The sequence below is a fragment of the Phacochoerus africanus genome, chromosome 1 (genome assembly GCF_016906955.1).
Source record: "Phacochoerus africanus isolate WHEZ1 chromosome 1, ROS_Pafr_v1, whole genome shotgun sequence".
Classification (NCBI taxonomy): domain Eukaryota; kingdom Metazoa; phylum Chordata; class Mammalia; order Artiodactyla; family Suidae; genus Phacochoerus; species Phacochoerus africanus.
The window spans coordinates 95,072,158-95,090,702 of NC_062544.1; positions in this window are offsets into that span (position 1 = coordinate 95,072,158).

An 18,545-nucleotide genomic window follows, 5' to 3' on the forward strand; every position below is an offset into this window, starting at 1 on the left:
TAACTATAAATGTCATAGAAGATAATAAAGTAAAATATTTTTATAATCTTATGGGGAAGATGATTATAAGTTTTGCCAAGAAGTGTAAGAACCATGAAAGAAAATTTGTAAGGCTCAGCTACATACAATTGTATTACTTTATAAATTGAAACATCGCATAAAGCAAGGTATGTTCTTTTAATCAGTAGTTTGGAAAAAACATATTTTGAACAGTTAGTTCTGGCAAAGGGCTAATATCCTTCATACATAAATGGTTCTTACAAATCAGTAATGAGAAAAGCAAACCATCCAATTAAACATGGCCCAGAAGAGATAAAGTAGGTGTTAAACTCAAATAAGGAGGATTAATCACACTAATAAAGAAATGCTCAGTAAAATAACAATGAAATATAATGCCAGATATTTATAAGCTTAGTACTAAAGTATTACCAAGGATGCAGAGAAATGGGCAATATAACTCACTATTGGTGAAAGTGTAAATTAATATAGCCTTTGGGAATTCTCCTCTTGGCTCAGTGGGTTAAGAACCATGAGGAAGCGTGTTCCATCCCTGGCCTCAATCAGTGGGTTAAGGATCCAACATTTCTGTGAACTGCAACACAGATCACAGACAGGGCTCAGATCTGGTGTTGCTGTGGCTGTGGCATAGGCCGGCAGCTGCAGTTCTGATTTGACCCCTAACCTAGGTAGTTGCCTATTCCACAGGTGCAGCCCTAAAAAGAATGTATACACATACACACACACACACACACACACACACACACACACACACACACACATATATCCTTTATATGGCAGTAGTAATAGAATAAACATACTTATGACCCAGCAATTTTACCAGGAGGAAACTATCTTATAGAAATAGTGGCATGGGAATGCAAACATATCTATAAAAGAATGTTATGCCTTGTTTCAAATTGCAAATAAATCAGTACTAATATTTATAAAGATCTTAGTAAAGGGACAATAGAAAAATATAGTGTATCCATGTGTTTCAGTTATCACTGTATAACAAACCACTTTAAAACTTCAAGCTCAACACAGCATAATTTATTATTTCTCATAATTCTCTGGGATGGGAATACAGGCAGCCCTTCTGATCTATGTGCAAATGACTGTGGCCAATCATGTGCCATGACAGTTGGTGACCCATCCAAGCCAGCAGTTTCAAGAGGTTTCACTCAGGTCTGGTCCTCAGTGCTCCTCACGTGGCTGGCTCTGCCCCTCCTAGCCTCATGGCACAGCAGCTGGACTTCTCCTTCTGCACAGGATTTTTGAGAGATAGTATCCCAAGAGGTAAAGCACCCTTATGGAAGTACCTCTCAAGCATCTGCTGTCCCATTGGTCGAAGCAATTCACATGGCCACATTCAGCACCATGTGTGTGGGTGGGGACTCCACAAAAGTAGGGGTACCAGGGGATATGTTCTCTTGGACGTGCAACAGAAAATGGCACAGCCATTTAAAAAGAGGAACATGTCATTTTTATGTTTCTTGGTAGACAGAAAACTGTCCAGGATGTATTTTTAAGATAAAAAAGCAAGTTATAGAATAGTGTTACTAATCTGATCACATTTGTTTTTATTTTTTAAAAATTTAGGGAGTTCACCTGAGGCCCAGTGAAAACAAACCTGACTAGTATCCATGAGGATGTGGGTTCAGTTCACTCAGTGTGTTAAGGATCTGGCATTGCTGTGAGCTGGGGTGCAGGTTGCAGATGCATCTGTGGCTGTAGCGTAGGCTGGCAGCTGCAACTTAGATTCGACCCCTAGCCTGGGAACTTGCACATGCTGCACCTGCACCCCCCCCCAACTTTAACTAAATGTATATATTATACATATATTATATATGTGTATATATTATACATATGACACATATATACCTATGTATATATGTGTATGTACACACTCGCACACATAGATAGATAAGGGGAGGGACAGAGAGATATAAAAGGATATACTTCCATATACTTCAAAATGTTATCCATAGTAATTACTGGGAATTAGGCTAGGAATAGAAAAGATTTGTTTTGTTTTTTAATTGTTGTTGTTTGGTTTGGACTATAATTTTTATTTTCTCTTCTGTATCCTTTAAATTTGTTACAACCAGCATGTGTCATTTCTGTATTTTTCTTAAAGAGAAAAAGTATTCATAAATCTTCTTCAGTTCATGCACCTATACCTAGTTGCCATGAACCACACATTGATTCTGATCTGCCAAAACAGTATGCGAAGGAGGGTGATAGGTGAGCAAAAATAGAACAGGGACATGAATTATGGCAGGAAAAAGTGTCCTGATGGCTTTTTAAACAGCTTTAGAACATGAAGAGATACTTTCATAATTTCTTCCTCCACTGAATGTGATTTGTCCCAGGCCAGATGCAAGTGCGATGCTGGTAGTAATTAAAATTTAATTTATTTTGCCACAGAAAAGATCTACCAGATGGATGTTTCTTTGCTTTTGTTGACTGGGTAGCAACCAGAATGTAATAATGATAAAGATGAGGAGGAGCATGTAGTCCATAGTGCATGTGAAACACATCACATGCACAGCAATCCTATAAATTGTCTATTCTTATATAACTTGCACTTTTGCAATTAAGGAAACTGAAACTTACCCTGAGTCATGTAACAGGCATGTGGGAGCTGGGATCTGACCTCATGCAGTCCTGGCCCAAGGCTCCTATTATACTGCTTCTCCACAAGAACAATGATGATTGGTCTCTGAGTATATAAAAACGTCTTTAAAGAATTAGAAGCTCAATATAGCCAGACAAAACTATAATTAAAAAAGATACATACACCCCTATGTTCACAGCAGTTCTATTTACAATAGCTAAGACATGGAAACAACCTAGATGTCCATTGGGAGAGGAATGGATAAAGAAGATATGGTATAGTGGAGTACAGTGGAGTACTACTTAACCATAAAAAAGAATGAGATAATACCATATGCAGAAACATGAATGGACTTAAAGATTATCATACTAAGTGAAGTCATTCAGAAAGAGAAAGACAAATACCATATGATATCACTTATATGTGGAATTGAAAATATAATTCAAATCAACCTATCTACAAAGCAAAAACAAACTCACGGATATAGAGAACAGACTTGTGGTTGCCAATGCATGTGGAGGTGGAAAGGATTGGGGGTTTGGGATTAGCAGATGCAAACTATTATATACAGGATGGATAAACAACAAGATCCTACTCTATAGCACAGGAAACTATATTTAATATCCTATAATGGAAAAGAATATGAATAAGAATATATATATGTGTGTGTATAACTGAATCATTTTGCTATACAGCAGAAATTAACATAACATAAATCAGCTATACTTCAATATGGTTTTTTAAAATAAATTTAAAAAATAAAAAAAAGTTTTAAAATAATTAGGAGCCCTATCCTTAATACAAATAAAACAGAGTGATTAACTAAAAGTTGTCCCTATGTCACACCCATCCTCCACTATCATTTGGTGTGCAGCTAGCTAAGATAAATGTACATTTGTGCTCATAATCTTGATTTCAGCATCATGATAATTCAGAGGTAGTCAGGGCACCTAGCTTACTTCTGGAACCACATATTTGCCACCCTGTACCAGGAAGAATGTGATCTACTGATATTCTAATGCTGAAATTAGAGAGCTCAAGCAACAGCTGATTGCACACCATGAGATCCACTAAAATCTGACAGCAGGCATAGTCACCAATTTTGACCATAATGACAGCAATGGGGAGACTTTTTGTTAAAGGGACAAGAGAGCAGATATCTGGCACCAAGCACTGGAAAAAAGCAAGACAGTTTTAAACAAAGACCACATGTGGTGACTCATTAGATGCTGAGAGCTAATAAGAAGCTGAAGATTTTAGCTTAGCACTGATGCTGTGGGCTACAGGATCTCCTAACATCTAGAAATTGAGAATGAATCAGGAGGTGGTGATAAATCCGGTGCTGATGCCTGGTGTGTGGAACTGTTATATTTTTAGGATAAATGCAAAGATGTAAAAATCCAAGAGAGTGCCTGAGTGAAGCAGATATGTTGAGAGAGATTTGTGTATGAAGTATTCCTTCATTCACTAAGCAGAGACAATGCCATGGATAGCATCCCAGCTTTCAGAATATAGGAAATGGCCCCTTCTGGATGGAGCTGCCAAGCTAACACAGAAGAAAAAATTAACCAGATAAAGATTATAAACTGTGGTGGATGTTGGGATAATAGAAATAAAGGGTACCATGAGGGCATGGTCCAGAGAAGTGAAGAAATCCCAGTGGAGGTGCCAGCCCAGGACAAGAAGAAGAAATAATGAAAAGCAAAGGGAATTCCCACAGGAAGGGGGATAGGAATGGGTAAGAAGGCCAGAGTCAGCAGGAGCTGGGTGGCTAGTAAGGATGGAGAGGCAGACAGATCCAGATCCTTGTGTTCTATACAAAAGCATCTCTGTTCTTACAGGCAAGAAAGCTATGTTATTAGCCACCTTTTTTTTTTTTTTTTTTGGTCTTTTGAGGGCCACACCCATGGCATGCGGAGATTCTCAGGCTAGGGGTCAAATAGGAGCTATAGCTGCCAGCCTAAACTACAGCCACAGCAACACCAGATCTGAGCTGCGTCTGTGACCTACACCACAGCTCATGGCAATACCGGATCCCTAACCCACTGAGCAAGGCCAGGAATCGAACCTGTGTTCTCATGGATACAAGTCAGATTTCTTTCGGCTGAGCCTCGGTGGGAACTCCTAGCCACCATTTTTAAAAGGTAACCAGCTAACTCACGTTTTTGTTTTGAGAAAATGCTCTGTGCTATGCAGTGAACAAGATAAAGTCCCTGCCCTCGAGAAGTTTGTCTATTGGTGGAGAATTTCGGACAATAAACCCTTGGAAAATAAGTGTGCCAAGTGCTGGGGAGAAGGCAAGGAAGAGGCTTCAATTGGAGACAGTGAGTGAAGGGACAGGGAACACAGAACCCTGGCTGTCCACAGTGACTGCTCTTGTGGAGGAAATATTTGAACTGAGATCTGAACAGTGAGAAAGGAGGAGACTTGTGAAGGTCTAGGAAAAGCATTCCAAGCTGAAGGACAGCAAGCTCCATAAGACAGAAACAAGCCAGCATGTGTTCAAGGCCCAGAAAGTGGGAAGAGGGGAAATAAAAGAGGGTGTAAGGAACATGAGGTCAGAGAGGCGAGAAGAGGACAGACCAGAGAGGAACTTGAGGGAAGATGACCAAACATCCAGTGGGCCAACTTCCACAAGCTGTGGGCATGAACAAAAATAAATAAACAAATAAATAAAAGATGTGAAAGATGTTGTTAAGAGAATAAGAAGACAAGCCACAGACTGGGAGGAAACATTTGCTAAAGACACATCTAATAAAGGACTGTTCTCCAAAATATACAAAGAACTCTTAACCCTCAAAAATAAGAAGCAAACAACCTGATTTTTGAAATGAAACTATAGACTTTAACAGATTTCTCACCAAAGATATATAGATGGCAAATTTGCACATGAAAAGATGCTCCATATCATATGTTATCAGGGAAATGCAAATTAAAATTATGAGATACCACTATACACCTGTTAGAATAGCAGAATCCAGAACACTGACAATACCAAATGCTGGTGAGGATGTGGAGCAATAGGAACTGTCATTCAACCCCTGGTGGAGTGAAAAATGGAACAGCCACTATAGAAGATGGTTAAGTAGTATCTTACAAGAATAAGTATACTCTAAAATAATTAAGCAATTATACTTCTTGGTATTACCCAAAGGAGTTGAAATAAAAACCTACATGTGAATAGTTATAGCAGCTTAATTCATAATTGTTAAAAACTGGAAGCAACCAAGATGTCATTCAGGAGGTGAATAAAGAAGCTGTTGATCATCCATACAATGCAATATTATTCAGGAATAAAAAGAAATGAGATACCAAGCCATGAAAAGGCCACAGAGGAACCATAAATGCATATTACTAAGTGAAAAAAAAAATTGAAAAGTATATATATATATATATATTTATTGCATGATTCCAACTGTATGGAATTCTGAAAGAGGCAAAACTATGGAAATCAGTGATTGTCAGGGTTGGCTAGGGGTAGGAGGTGATAAGGAGGTGAACAGGCAGTGAAAATACTTTGTAGCCATAATGATGGCTACAGGGTGTTATACATTTGTACAAACCCATACAATGTACAACACTAAGAGTGAATTATAAACTATGAACTTGGAATGACTATGTATCAATATAGGTCATCAATTGTGACAAATGTACCATTCTGGGAGGGGGAGGTAATATATACATGGGGTCAGGTATATATGGGAAAGATCTCCCTTCCCCTAAATTTTGCTGGGAGGAATCTAAACTGCTCTAAATACATTGTCTTAATTTTTTTTAGGGCTACATGTGCCACATAGGGAAGTTGCTAGGCTAGGGGTCGAATTAGAGCTGCAGCTGCCAACCTATCCCACGGCTACAGCAAAGCAAGATCTGAGCTTCATCTGTAACCTACACTATAGCTCACAGCAACGCTAGATACGTAACCCACTGAGTAATGTCAGGGAGCGAACCCGCATCCTCGTGGTTAGTAGTCAGGTTCGTTACCGCTGAGCCATAACAGGAACTCCCTTTATTTTTTTTTTTTTAAGTGACTCTTTAAAAAAGTTTAGAGTTACTTGTCATTTCTGTTTAAAAAGTTATTTCTTTTGAAAATGTTATCCCTTGTTAAAAAATATACAGCATTATAAAATACAATTAAAAATGAAAAAGCATCTGAAGCAGACCTCCCCACAGGCCCACCCCTGCCACCACTTGTCCTCAAAGTTGACATTTGAGTCTCAAGGGTAATCAAGAACACAGAATTCATTCCAAAAATCTCTGTGGCTCAGTTGGAACAACTGTTTGTGTTTATAAGGCACATGGTTTGATGAAAATTACATTTATTTTAGATTAGTCTGGGGGCTGGCCTTGTTGTTTTAAAAATCTAAAGAAGAAATTACAAATTTAAACAGTTTGTGTTAGTGGCAAAGCCTGCTGTTTGCTCTAGCAGATGCTGTCAGTGCTCCGCCCACATTCTGTGGGCACTTGTTCTACTAAAAGCACCTAGGATTCCCTACTAGGCAGCTTTCTTCAGGTCTCCCTGGGGCACAGGCTGGGAGTGCTGGGGGATTAGCACCCCTGGTAGGAACCCCAGCACAACCCAGTTGGGTAACTCTGAGAATATGTCCTTTATCTCCCTTCTTTCTCTCACTTTCCTTCTTCCCTGGTATTTCCTGTTTCCTTCTCCTGAATAAAATACATATTGTTTAAGGTGTGGTTCTCCTGTAACCTAAACTAAGACTATTATCTTCCCAATAGTTATATACCTTATTTCTTGTCAATGTGACTTCAATTTCCCTGGTGTTCCGAGCTTCCAGTTCAAGTTCATGAGCTTCAGGGGAGGCTGGCTCACCCCCACCGCAGTGGAGGAGTCTTGATTTGTCTAGACCCAGAGCACTGTTCCTGTTCTTCTGCATGAGCAGATGGCTTAGTTACAACCAATGAGACCTGGAGGCAAGTCAGCCAGAGGACTTCGAAGACATAGGAAAAGCAAGTTTATTTTCATTCCCTGGCTTTGGTCACGTCTGGATAAGATGCTAGAAGTGGTGGAGTCATCTTGCAACCATGAGGTAAGACCTTGAGGGAACAGAGACAACATGGAGGACACAGAACCACGAGAACCCCCAAGAGCAGAGGCAGAACCATAATTATTCACATCTGGAGCTGCCCCACCTTTGAAATCCTTGTTCTGTGAAATAATTCCTGTTGAGTAAAGCAATTGAGTCATGGTTGTTTTTTGTTACTCCAGGCAAAAAACACCTAATTAATAAATTTTTAGGAGTAGAGAAAGCAAACCCCACAATCTTTAGAGTGTCAAGAGTCTGGATGTGGTCACTAGAGCAGAAGTCAAGAGCCAAAAGAGGAAAAACAATTCAGGGAAAGGGGGCAGAGATGGAATCCTATTCACCGAGTAATACCAGCAAACAAAGCTAGAATGTACAAACCAGAAAAGGAGGGCACTAAGAGTGGATATCAGCCAACCTGCCTTCCTTCTTCCTTTCTTCCACTCCATTTGTAAGCACAAACTGTCCAAGGCACTTCCAGGAGCTGAGCATTCAGTGGTGAGCAAGATTGACAGGCCATAGCCCTTGGGACACTTGCAACCAAGAAAATCACTAACAAGTTGGAGTATAGGAGTGCATTTTAAAGCAAGAATAAGGAAGGTGGACCCAGGTATGGACCCAGATAAAACTCTGTGGAGCAGCTGGATGCTATTTCTGATGCCTTCCCCCAGTCACGTGGGCATCTTGACTCCCAGCCTCGCCTCAATGGAGGCAGGAAAGACTCCTAACATTAGGCAACATCTGTGCCTAAAACCCCCAGAGAAAGAACTCTTCCGAAGGCCTTACTGGAACCCTATGAAATTGGCACTATTTGGTAAAATGGCCCTTTAGAAGAGAAAAATCACTTATTGAAAAAACGAAAACAAAAAACAACAAAAAACAAACACACACACACACACACAAACCCATAGAGATGGAAACTGGTATTTGGCAAATGATTTTTTCCCCTCAAGTTAGAAATGACCTATGTTGAAAATGTCAGGTAAGATCAATCTTTTTTTTTTTAATTTTAATTTTTTAATGGTTAACAGTTTACATTTCAAGGTCCAAAGTTGACCAGATTCAGCATTTCTGCCACCAGGGAGCGCTGTGCCCAGTGACAGTGGGGTAGGCAGGCCTGCACTTCCCGCATTGCCCACAAGGGGCGCTTAGCCAGCCTAGCGGACCCCCCCATCGCATGCTCTGTTCTGTGGCGCGGAGCTGAGCTGACTTGCCGCCTCCCCAGGCTGGGCACCCCGTGTCGGAGTCTCAGCTGACAGAGCTCAGTCCCAGTGAGACCAGCTGGGATTTCAGCTTCAGGACAGTGGCAGTGGAACCCTGGGTTTCCTGATGATGCAGGCAATACTGGGAGGAAAAGGTGGGGAAAAAAGAGAAGTGAGGAAAAGTGAAAAGCTTCCTGTGTGCCACTGACTGCTGTGGCTCATCTGTCTTCAGATGACCCAGGAAGGGCTCAACTTGGAAAACTTTTTTTTAGTCAATTATGTGTGTGGTGCAGAGGTTGGAAGGTGGTCCAGATTTCCCAGCACCCTTTATTGTGGGGACTGTCCTTCCTCTTGGTGTGTCCTTGGCCCCTGTGTCATGAATTAAGTGACCCCCTCCATGTGGGTTGAATTCTGAGCTTTCTGTTTATTTCCTCTGGCCTCTGCACCTGTTTTGTGGCCAGTTCCACACTGTTTTGGTGACCATCACTCTGCAAAATAGTTCAAAGACAGTCAACGTAGTTTGAGTCTATGCAAGAGGCATGGAGGCTCCCCACCTGCAAATCATTTTGTGAATCCATGTGGCCTGGTGGGGGGGTTGGGCCGTGAGGAAGTGATAGGGCTAGGGACTTAGGATCACTATGGAAGAATTCTGAGAGCAAAGCCTCACACAACTCTAGTGCCACCATGTCATTCCCACCAACAAGTAACCTCTTTTTTTTTTTAATGTTGGAATATAGTTGATTTGCAGTTGTTACATTAGTTTCAGGTGTACAGCAAAGTGAATCAGTTATACATATAGATATATCCATTCGTTTTCAGATTCTTTTCCCATATGAGGTTATTACACAGTATCACATATATTTCCCTGTGTTATACAGTAGGTCCTTGTCTGCTATCTGTTTTATATATAGTAGTGTGCATGTTATTCTCATTCCTAATTCATCCCTCCCACAGTTACCTCTTTTTTGTTTTTTATTTTTGTGGGAAAGCTCTTTACTGGGGGCATCCAGCAGAAGGAGCAAGGCCGTCTCCCCCTACTTGGAAATCTGTATGGATAAGTTCATAGTCAGCAGGGGAAAAAATACTTGGAATATCTTCCCAGGCACAGAAAGGATGTCAGCCACTCAGATACTCATTTTACTATAACCAGTTGCAGAAAAACTTGGACAAAGGGAAGTCTTGACTTCTGCCTATCCCTCTGGAAGAAATTATTTTAGAATTAAAAGGTGAACAGAGACAAAGTGTGAAACTATACTTTTTTCTCTTGGAATTTATGCCATAAAAACCAAATCCTGAAGATGATAGGTACCCATTTCTGAGTGTCAAGCTATAAATTGACCCAAACATCTCTGAAACATAAAGTGCAACATGATAGATATAGATTATCTTTTAGTATTGATGAGCCTCTGAGATTTACTTAGATGTTTTACTGAATGTTTATCATTTATGCATTAAATCTGGTAACACCTTTTTTTTTTTTTTGCACTGAACTGCAGATGCCGTGTTATCTACCTACTGCTGTTCTCCTTTGTATATGCTCTGCTTTATTTTCAAATGTATCAGAAATATCCACACATACACATTTATGCTCTCTTTTCAAGGTAATATGGCTGGTAATTATGTTATAAAAATGTATGATTATTGCTAAAAATATATGGGTCTCTGAAAGCTTAAAGAATATTTTTGATTCATTTATTTATTCATTCCACAAATATTTGTGAAACATCTAAGACAGGCTACATGCTAGAATACTGGGCTGCAAGCTAGATTTGTCACTATGAGTCTGTCTCTAGAAACTGCTTTTCTGCAGTTACCTTACAATGGAACCAGTTAATCATGAGTTATTAATACCAAGGTTTGAATAATAAAGTGGTACAAGATGGCAAAAGATAGGTGCAAGATCAGATTCAGATCCTAAGATTCCTAGAATGGAAGATACATCATAAAAATGGGAGTTCTGTCATGGCTCCTGTCATGGCTCAGCGAATCTGACTACTTTTCGTGAGGACAAGAGGTTTGATCCCTGGCCTCTCTCAGTGGGTTAAGCATCCGATGTTGCCGTGTGGTGTAGGTTGCAGATGCGGCTCGGATCTGGCATTGCTGTGGCTGTGGCGTAGGCCAGTGGCTACAGCTCCAATTCGACCCCTAGGCTGGGGACCTCTATATGCCAAGGGTGCAGCCCTAAAAAGACAAAAAAAAAAAAAAAAGATGATCAAGAGATCATGAAGACCATGGGAAAATCTGAGACTAACACTCAAAGAAACTTACAAGTAACTGACAAATTGGTGACAGAGATCTGTGCTGAAAGCCCTGAGCTCCATTCTTTGGTTCCTGTTGGTGTCTGAGAGGTACGCCTAGTAGCACCTACAAAGCACAATTTTCAACCACCTGAGACATCATCACAGAAGACCAATCCCTCTACAGGCTTTATGCTTTTTTTCCACCAAGTTCCAGTTGCTCTCCAGTTCTGAATGCAGAATTTCAACACTGTTTCGTAAAGGGGTGTGATTTGGATTCATTCTGACACATCCATCTGTGGCTCATCCTCTTTGCTTCATGACAAAGCATCATTTATGCCACCTGAAATCCTTATCTTCTAATGCAGAGAACAAAACATCACATCATCAGTCAACAAGTTGGAAAAGGGGAGACTTAAGGCAGCAATAACAAACTAAGTCCCCCTACATGTGCCAATTTTAATGGGAGATGTAGGCAGTTGGCAGGCTAGTGTTGAGAGCCCTGAAATCCAAAGGCAACCTCTGACCAGTGATGTAAATTCAGAAATTCTGCTTCATCATTTTTTTCAGAAGAAATCAGGCACTGTAAGCTCTCTTTAATCCACTATCTCAGGGAAGACAGAAATCAGTATGGTAATTAGTTATTTACAGCCAGAATGCCTGTAACTTTTCCCAATCTCAAGGGAAACCCATCAGGAGTTTTCTCAAAGACCATGGACTAAAAATAAATGAAGTGAAGGATTTTTCATCAGACGGTGGCAAAGCCTGGTAATCTGATGTTATTCCATGTCATCCAAGCGCTCATGCTGGGCAGAAGGAGCTGTGGGTTCTCAATAAGGCATCATTTCCAGGACCTACAATTCTGATTCAGAATGAGCACCAGAGTAGAGCAGAGCTGACCCAGAGTCAGGCTGTATGAAGCAAGTAGGGAGGTAAGGCTGGGAATGACTCAGACCCAAAGAGTCAAAAGGAAATCTGACCTTGTGGATACGTCCATCAGGCTGATGGCTTTTCTCCTGGCTCCCACTTCTACTCAGTCGACAGGCACCACTGGCAGGACAGCAGAAAGTACAGGAAGGATGACATCATTGTAATGGATCTCAAACATTTTGGTCTTTGGACTCATTTACACTCAAAAGATCAAAAGTATATCTGTTGGTATTAGAAATGAGCACAATTTATACCTATTGATTTTACTGTATTAGAAATTAAAACTGAAAAATTACACTAATGACTGAGCTATAGGAACAGAGAATCTATTGGTGTTAGAAAATTAACTTATTAATATAGTTCAAGAGTAATAATTCCATAGTACCTTAACATGTGTTTATGAAGCATAACTATATTTACCCAACCAAGCAATAATTTGTGATAAAATTGACACATTTCACATTTTTGCAAATCCACTTAATATCTGGCTAAGTAGGAGACAGCTGGATTTTCAGATCTGCTTCTGCATTCAATCTCCCGCCGTATCATACATCATTGAGTCCCTGAAAAATTCCACTATATACTCATGAGAACATTAAACAATGCAAATGTCTCAGTATTATTAGGAAAATACTTTTGAAAATACCTAAGAAAGAAAATACTTTTGAAAATACAACAAAGAGTCCTCACAGCACACTTTGAAAACTGCTGGTTGGACTATTATTGCCCCTGACTCTCTCGTTTGTAGGCTACAAGCTGGCAGTGGTGGTGCCCCATAGTCAGAGCTATATCTCCTGTTGGGCAGCCATTCCCTAGCCTCCCCTGAGCCTGTCATTCCCTGTTGTCCTGTTGTTGCTAAAAGCTCCCTGTTGTTGCTAGCCCTAGTTGCTTCCAAGCCCTTGTTGGCTTCTCTTCATCTTGCCCACACCTTTTTTTGTAAGTAGGCCCTTCATTAAACTCTCACCGATCATCCTTTGTCATGTCTGTGTGTGCAGTGGGCAGACTCTAAGCTGGTCTCCTGTGATTCCCCCTCCTTGTGCTCATGCCTCTGTACAATCCCCACCCCTTGTGGGTGGGCAGGACCTGAGATTTGCTTCTAACTAGTAGAACGTGGCAAAAGTGGTGGGATGTCTCTCTCTCACATGTGTGTGCGCGCGCGCGCACACACACACACACACCAGTTGCATTATGTTGTATAAGACTCTTCTTCTATTCTCTCCTTGATGGAGGAAGTGGCCCATAGGAAAGGTAACTGTGTGACAAGAGCTGCAGACAGCCTCTAGGGGTACGGCACAGCCTGCAGCTAACAGCCAGCAGGAGCTAACCCCCAGCCACACAGCGACAAGGAGATGAGCTCTGAGCTTCAAAGGGACTCTGCCCCTTTGAGCCCCCAAATAAAAATACAGCCCATCAACACCTTGATCACAGCCCTATGAGACCCTGAGTGGAGGATCTCAGATTTGGCAACATTCCTAATCCATGGAAATTGGAAAAATACAGGCAGACTACTTTAAGCTGCTAAATTTTTGGTAATTTGTTACATAGCAGTAGATATCTAAGGGCATCTTCCTCCCCAAACCCTGACTCATAAACTTTCTGCACACTAACTATTAAACATTTTATTTGACCACTGCTGTCCAATTTTTTTTTCCCACTCTATGGAAACAACCCAAATGTCCATCAACAGATGATTGGAGTAGGAAGATGTGATATATATACACAATGGAATACTGCTGTCCAATTTTTAATGGCCTTCCCATATTCATTTTCATGTCGCATGATAGCTACAAAGGAAGTAACAACTATATGTGCGGAAGTGTGTCATGATACTGGAGTTTTCGTGGAGTTTGTTTGGTTTTTTTTTTTTTTTTGGCTACACCCATGGCATGTGGCATGTTCCTGAGCCAGGGAACAAACCCGAACCTGAGCCACAGTAGTGACCTGAGACGCAGCAGTTATAATGCCAGTTCCTTAACCCATTGAGCCATCAGGGAACTCTGAGTTTTTATTATTTAAACTTAGATCAAGGAGTTCCTGTTGTGGCTTAGCTGGTTAAGGATCCTACATTGTCTCTGAGGATGCAGGTTTGATCCCTGGCCTCGCTGAGCGGTTGAAGGATCCAAGGTTGCTGTAAGCTGCAGCATAGCTCGCAGATTCAGGACAGATCTGGTGTTGCTGTGATTGTGGCATAGGCCACAGCTGCAGCTCTGATTCAACCCCTGGCCCAGGAAATTCCATATGCCATGGGTGTGGCTATAAAAAGAAAAAAAAATGCTTGGCTCCAGTCGACTTTTCTCTGGATTAAAAGGATGTAATATATAAAGTTTATATACACAAGACCCTTTTGCTTTTAGTTCTATAAAAATTAATACTAGTACAATATACACAAAATATTTGCATATGTCATAGTATATAGTATACGTGTAGTTTTTAAAAAGGTAGTATCATGAGGGCCTGCTTACTTACCACAAGCTTAAAGAACATTACAAAAACTTGATGTTAACTCTCCGGATATACATTTGAAACGTATTTTCTTGCCTCCTTAACCAGGTAACTAGTATCCTGTATTTTGGGCTGATCACTCTCTTGCTTTTTGTTGTCAGTTACCAACCCTATATGTTGATATATATATTGTTGAGTTTTCAATGTCTTTGTGCTTCACTAATATACATATATATATACATGTGAATATATGTATGTATATAAATTTATCTGCAACTTGCTTTTGTTTCTCTGTATTATTTTGAGGTTCAGGTATGCTGCAGACACAGTTGTAATTTATTCATGTTTTATTGTACCTTAACTTATTTATCCACTCTCCTATCTGTGTATGTTTAGATTATCTTCAGTTTTCATTTTGAGCAGTTTGCTGTACATATGAGCAGGACTTTTTAAAATCTAAGTGTATACCTAGGAGTGGAATTGCTGGATTGTAGGATATATTAATCTTCACCTTCATCAGATAATACCTAGTTCTTTTCCAAAGTGACTCTGCCATTCGTTGCTCTTACAAGCCATGTGTAAGGCTTCTTGTTCCATGTTTTGCTGATAAGCCTAACTTACCTTTGATTAGCATATTATGTTACTCTTTACTTTCCTGTCATGACAAAGATCAGGGGCAAAAATTAAAATTGTATCAGTTGTAGAAAATCATCTAAGCTGTATTTTCTCTGTTAATTCATTTAAAAACTAATACTTGTTGAAAGTTGCCTAGACACTGTTCTAGGCACTGTGGAGGTAGCCACAACAGAGCAAGCCTCCCACCTGGTGGAACTGACATCTCCAAGGAGACAGAAAGTAAAGCTCAGAACACATTGGGAACCAATCAGCACATGGAGAAAAACATCACACAAGGAATAAGGTTAGTGTTGTTGGGGTGAGAAGCGGGTACAGTGGTGAATGGGTGGGGCCAGGGAGGCTCCCTGAGAAGTGATGGAAGCACCATTAGAAATTGTGGAAAGAACATTCCAAGTGAACCAAGCAGGTGGGCAGCCCAAAGGTGGGACCACTTCTGCCCTGCATGAGGCTGAGTGAAGGAAAGCAAGAGTGATGAGATCAAGAGCAGTAAGAGGTGGACAGATCGAGAAGGGTATTGGGGCCACTGAGAGGATGTTGACTTTTACTCTAAGAGACACCAGAAATCATTGGAAGCTGTTGAATGTGACATGACCCACAAGTATATTGAGTGGACTCCTGGCTTATTGGTTACAAATAGACTACGGGGACCTGGGGTGAGCAGGAAATCTTGGGAAATGGAGGTGATAATAATTCAGGTAGCTGATGGTGTTGATCTGAACCTGGATAACAGTGTAAAGGTGAGGAGATTTTTATGACTAAGCCCAGAGTCTGCCAATGAGCTGTCTATAGGCTGGGGAGAGTTTCCAGGGATGACTGGCTTTTTCCAGCATGAGCAATTTTAAGGGTAGAGCTGCCTTTAATTGAATGGGGAAGGATTCCAGAAGGGTGGGCTTGTGGGAATGCTAGTCAGAGTGGCAATTTGGAGCTGTTGAGGTGTTTGTTAGACATCCCATGGACACATTGAATGGCACTTGTACATATGAGTGTGAAGCAGGTCCTCAGCCTCAGCACCATGGACATTTTAGGCTGGATTATTCTTTGTGGGGATGGATTATTCTTTGTCCCATGCATTGTTTGATGTTTAGCAGCAGCCTTGGCATCCACCCACTGGATGCAAGTAGCATCCACCCCCCAACCTAAAAAGTCTGTAGTCATTGCTAAATGTCCTCCAGAGTGAGGGTGGGGACCTAACTGTCCTGAGATAAGAACCACTGGAGTGAAAATCAGTTATAAAAACAGGCCTGAGCTGAAGACATAAATCTGGGAATCATTAGCACAAAGGCAGTATTTGAAGTCATTAAACCAATAGATACTATCAAAGAGTAAATGGAAAAGAAAAAGCATCCAAGGGCTGAGATTGAGAGTGAGAGGTGCCAGTATATTGGAATCAGAGAGGTAAGAAATAACCAGCTAAATTTAAGCAAAAGAAATATGTAAGTCAGGTGGAAAAAATGAAGAGAATGTGATGTCCAAGTGGGGGAAAAAAAGTTTATCAAAAAAAGAAAGAATATGGGAGTTCCCATAGTGGTTCAGCAGTATCGAACATGACTAGGATTCAGGTTTGATCCCTGGTCCTTACTCAGCGAATTAAGGATCCAGCATTGCCATGAGCCATGGTATAGGTCACGGATGCAGCTAGGATCCCACGTTTCTGTGGCTGTGGCATAGTCTGGCAGTCTAATTCCAATTGGACCCATGGCCTGGGAACTTCCATATGCCGTGGGTGCAGCCCTAAAAAAAAACAACAACAACATAAAAGAAGGAATATGCAACTGTGTCAAACAAGTGAAATGGAATTGAGAATGGATCATTTGGCTTGGTGTCATGAAAGATATTGATGACCTTGATATCATCTACCTATAAATTGCAAAGTATGGTATTGACTTAACAAAATATTGGTCTTCTGTGAATTACCCAGCACCATCACTTTTTCTGTTAAAACAACCAAAATGAAATGAATCAAATGCAGTGCTATTTTTCTGTTGAGTTTTGCAGGTAATCCTTTGACAAATCTATTTGATTTGGACAAAAGCAGCTTTCTGATTCCAGAAATAAAAGAAAATAATTACATACATTGAATTAAAAAAATATTTTCAATGAGTTTTCTGTAGATGGAAAGTGGAATCAAACATCAACTAAATGGAGAAGCAATGGCAGGGCATGTTTTATAAAGATGCAAACACTTATTGAGTTCAAAGGGAAATTTTGATGATTCAAGGGAGAGAGGAGAAAATTGTTAGAGTCATATCCTTGGGTAAGCAAGGGAAGTTTGAGTCATGCTGTGTACATTTCCATGTATTTCATAGATGCCAAGAATGTTAAGTTTGAGATACATACAGCAGGTGCTATATCCTCTTAGCACTTTCTGTCTTGTACATGCTTAGAACTTCTGCCTCAAGCACAGCAAAAGAGAATGCTTGGCCCAGAAATGTTGACCTCCCATCCCCCAAGTAGTCCTCAGCCAAGTATTCTGGCTCCTTTGCCTTTGGGGAGAGGGCACCCCTAAGGAGGTTTCTGGGCCACCGCCTTCCCCCCAGAGAGCTCCAGGGAGGCTGGGCCCCAATGCCCATAGCAGAAATCTGCTCTTTGTCTTTCCCTGTACCAGTTGGTTTCTCTTCTCTGCCTCACTTCACTTTCTGGATCACCTCCCAAATAAGCTGCTTACAGTCAAATCCTTGTCCCAATGTCCTAATGTCTGTTCTGGTGAAACTAAACCCAAGACAGTGTCAATTCAAACAATGTTAAGCCCTACGTACTAGTTAGTAGTACTTCTTACAAGTTGCCTAGAAAATGTGTCATTCTGGACTAACTTCAAACAATGTCTGTGTGCCTTAGCAGGTTTCAACCAGAGTATACCATAACACAGAAGAGTATTTATCTTGACTAAAATGGCCCCATATCTGTGCTTGAGTGTCACTCTCTGTCACATCAGCCTGATAGCACTCAGTGTTTAGCTTGATAAGTGGTTCCCTTTGATAATACACCATGGGTCCAGCATTCTGCTCACTACAATTTTCAACTCCATCAAGGGAAGCCCAAGACATCTCAGAATTCCCATAGATTTTCAAACTGTGCTTCATTTGTTCTATGATGCACTCAATCTGTCTTGTCCCTTTGAACAGGACTCACCAGGGGATACAATTAAATAGCCACTGTCTTTGTTTTTTTTGGGGGGGGGATTGGTTTCATACTCCCTAGCTTGCCATTTCTTTTTTTAGTCTGAATTGGGTTGCTTCCTGACCTTCCCCCACCACGATGAAGATAAATCATTCATCTTTCATTTAAAAATCCCACAGATGTAGTTAACCATAATGTAGATACTTGTAGTTTCTTAACACTGTAAGATTTCATTTTATATAGAGAATAATTGCTGATATTTATATAGTGCTTCTTATGTGCCAGACACTGTTGTAATAAATGATTCATGAGGGGGTTTTTT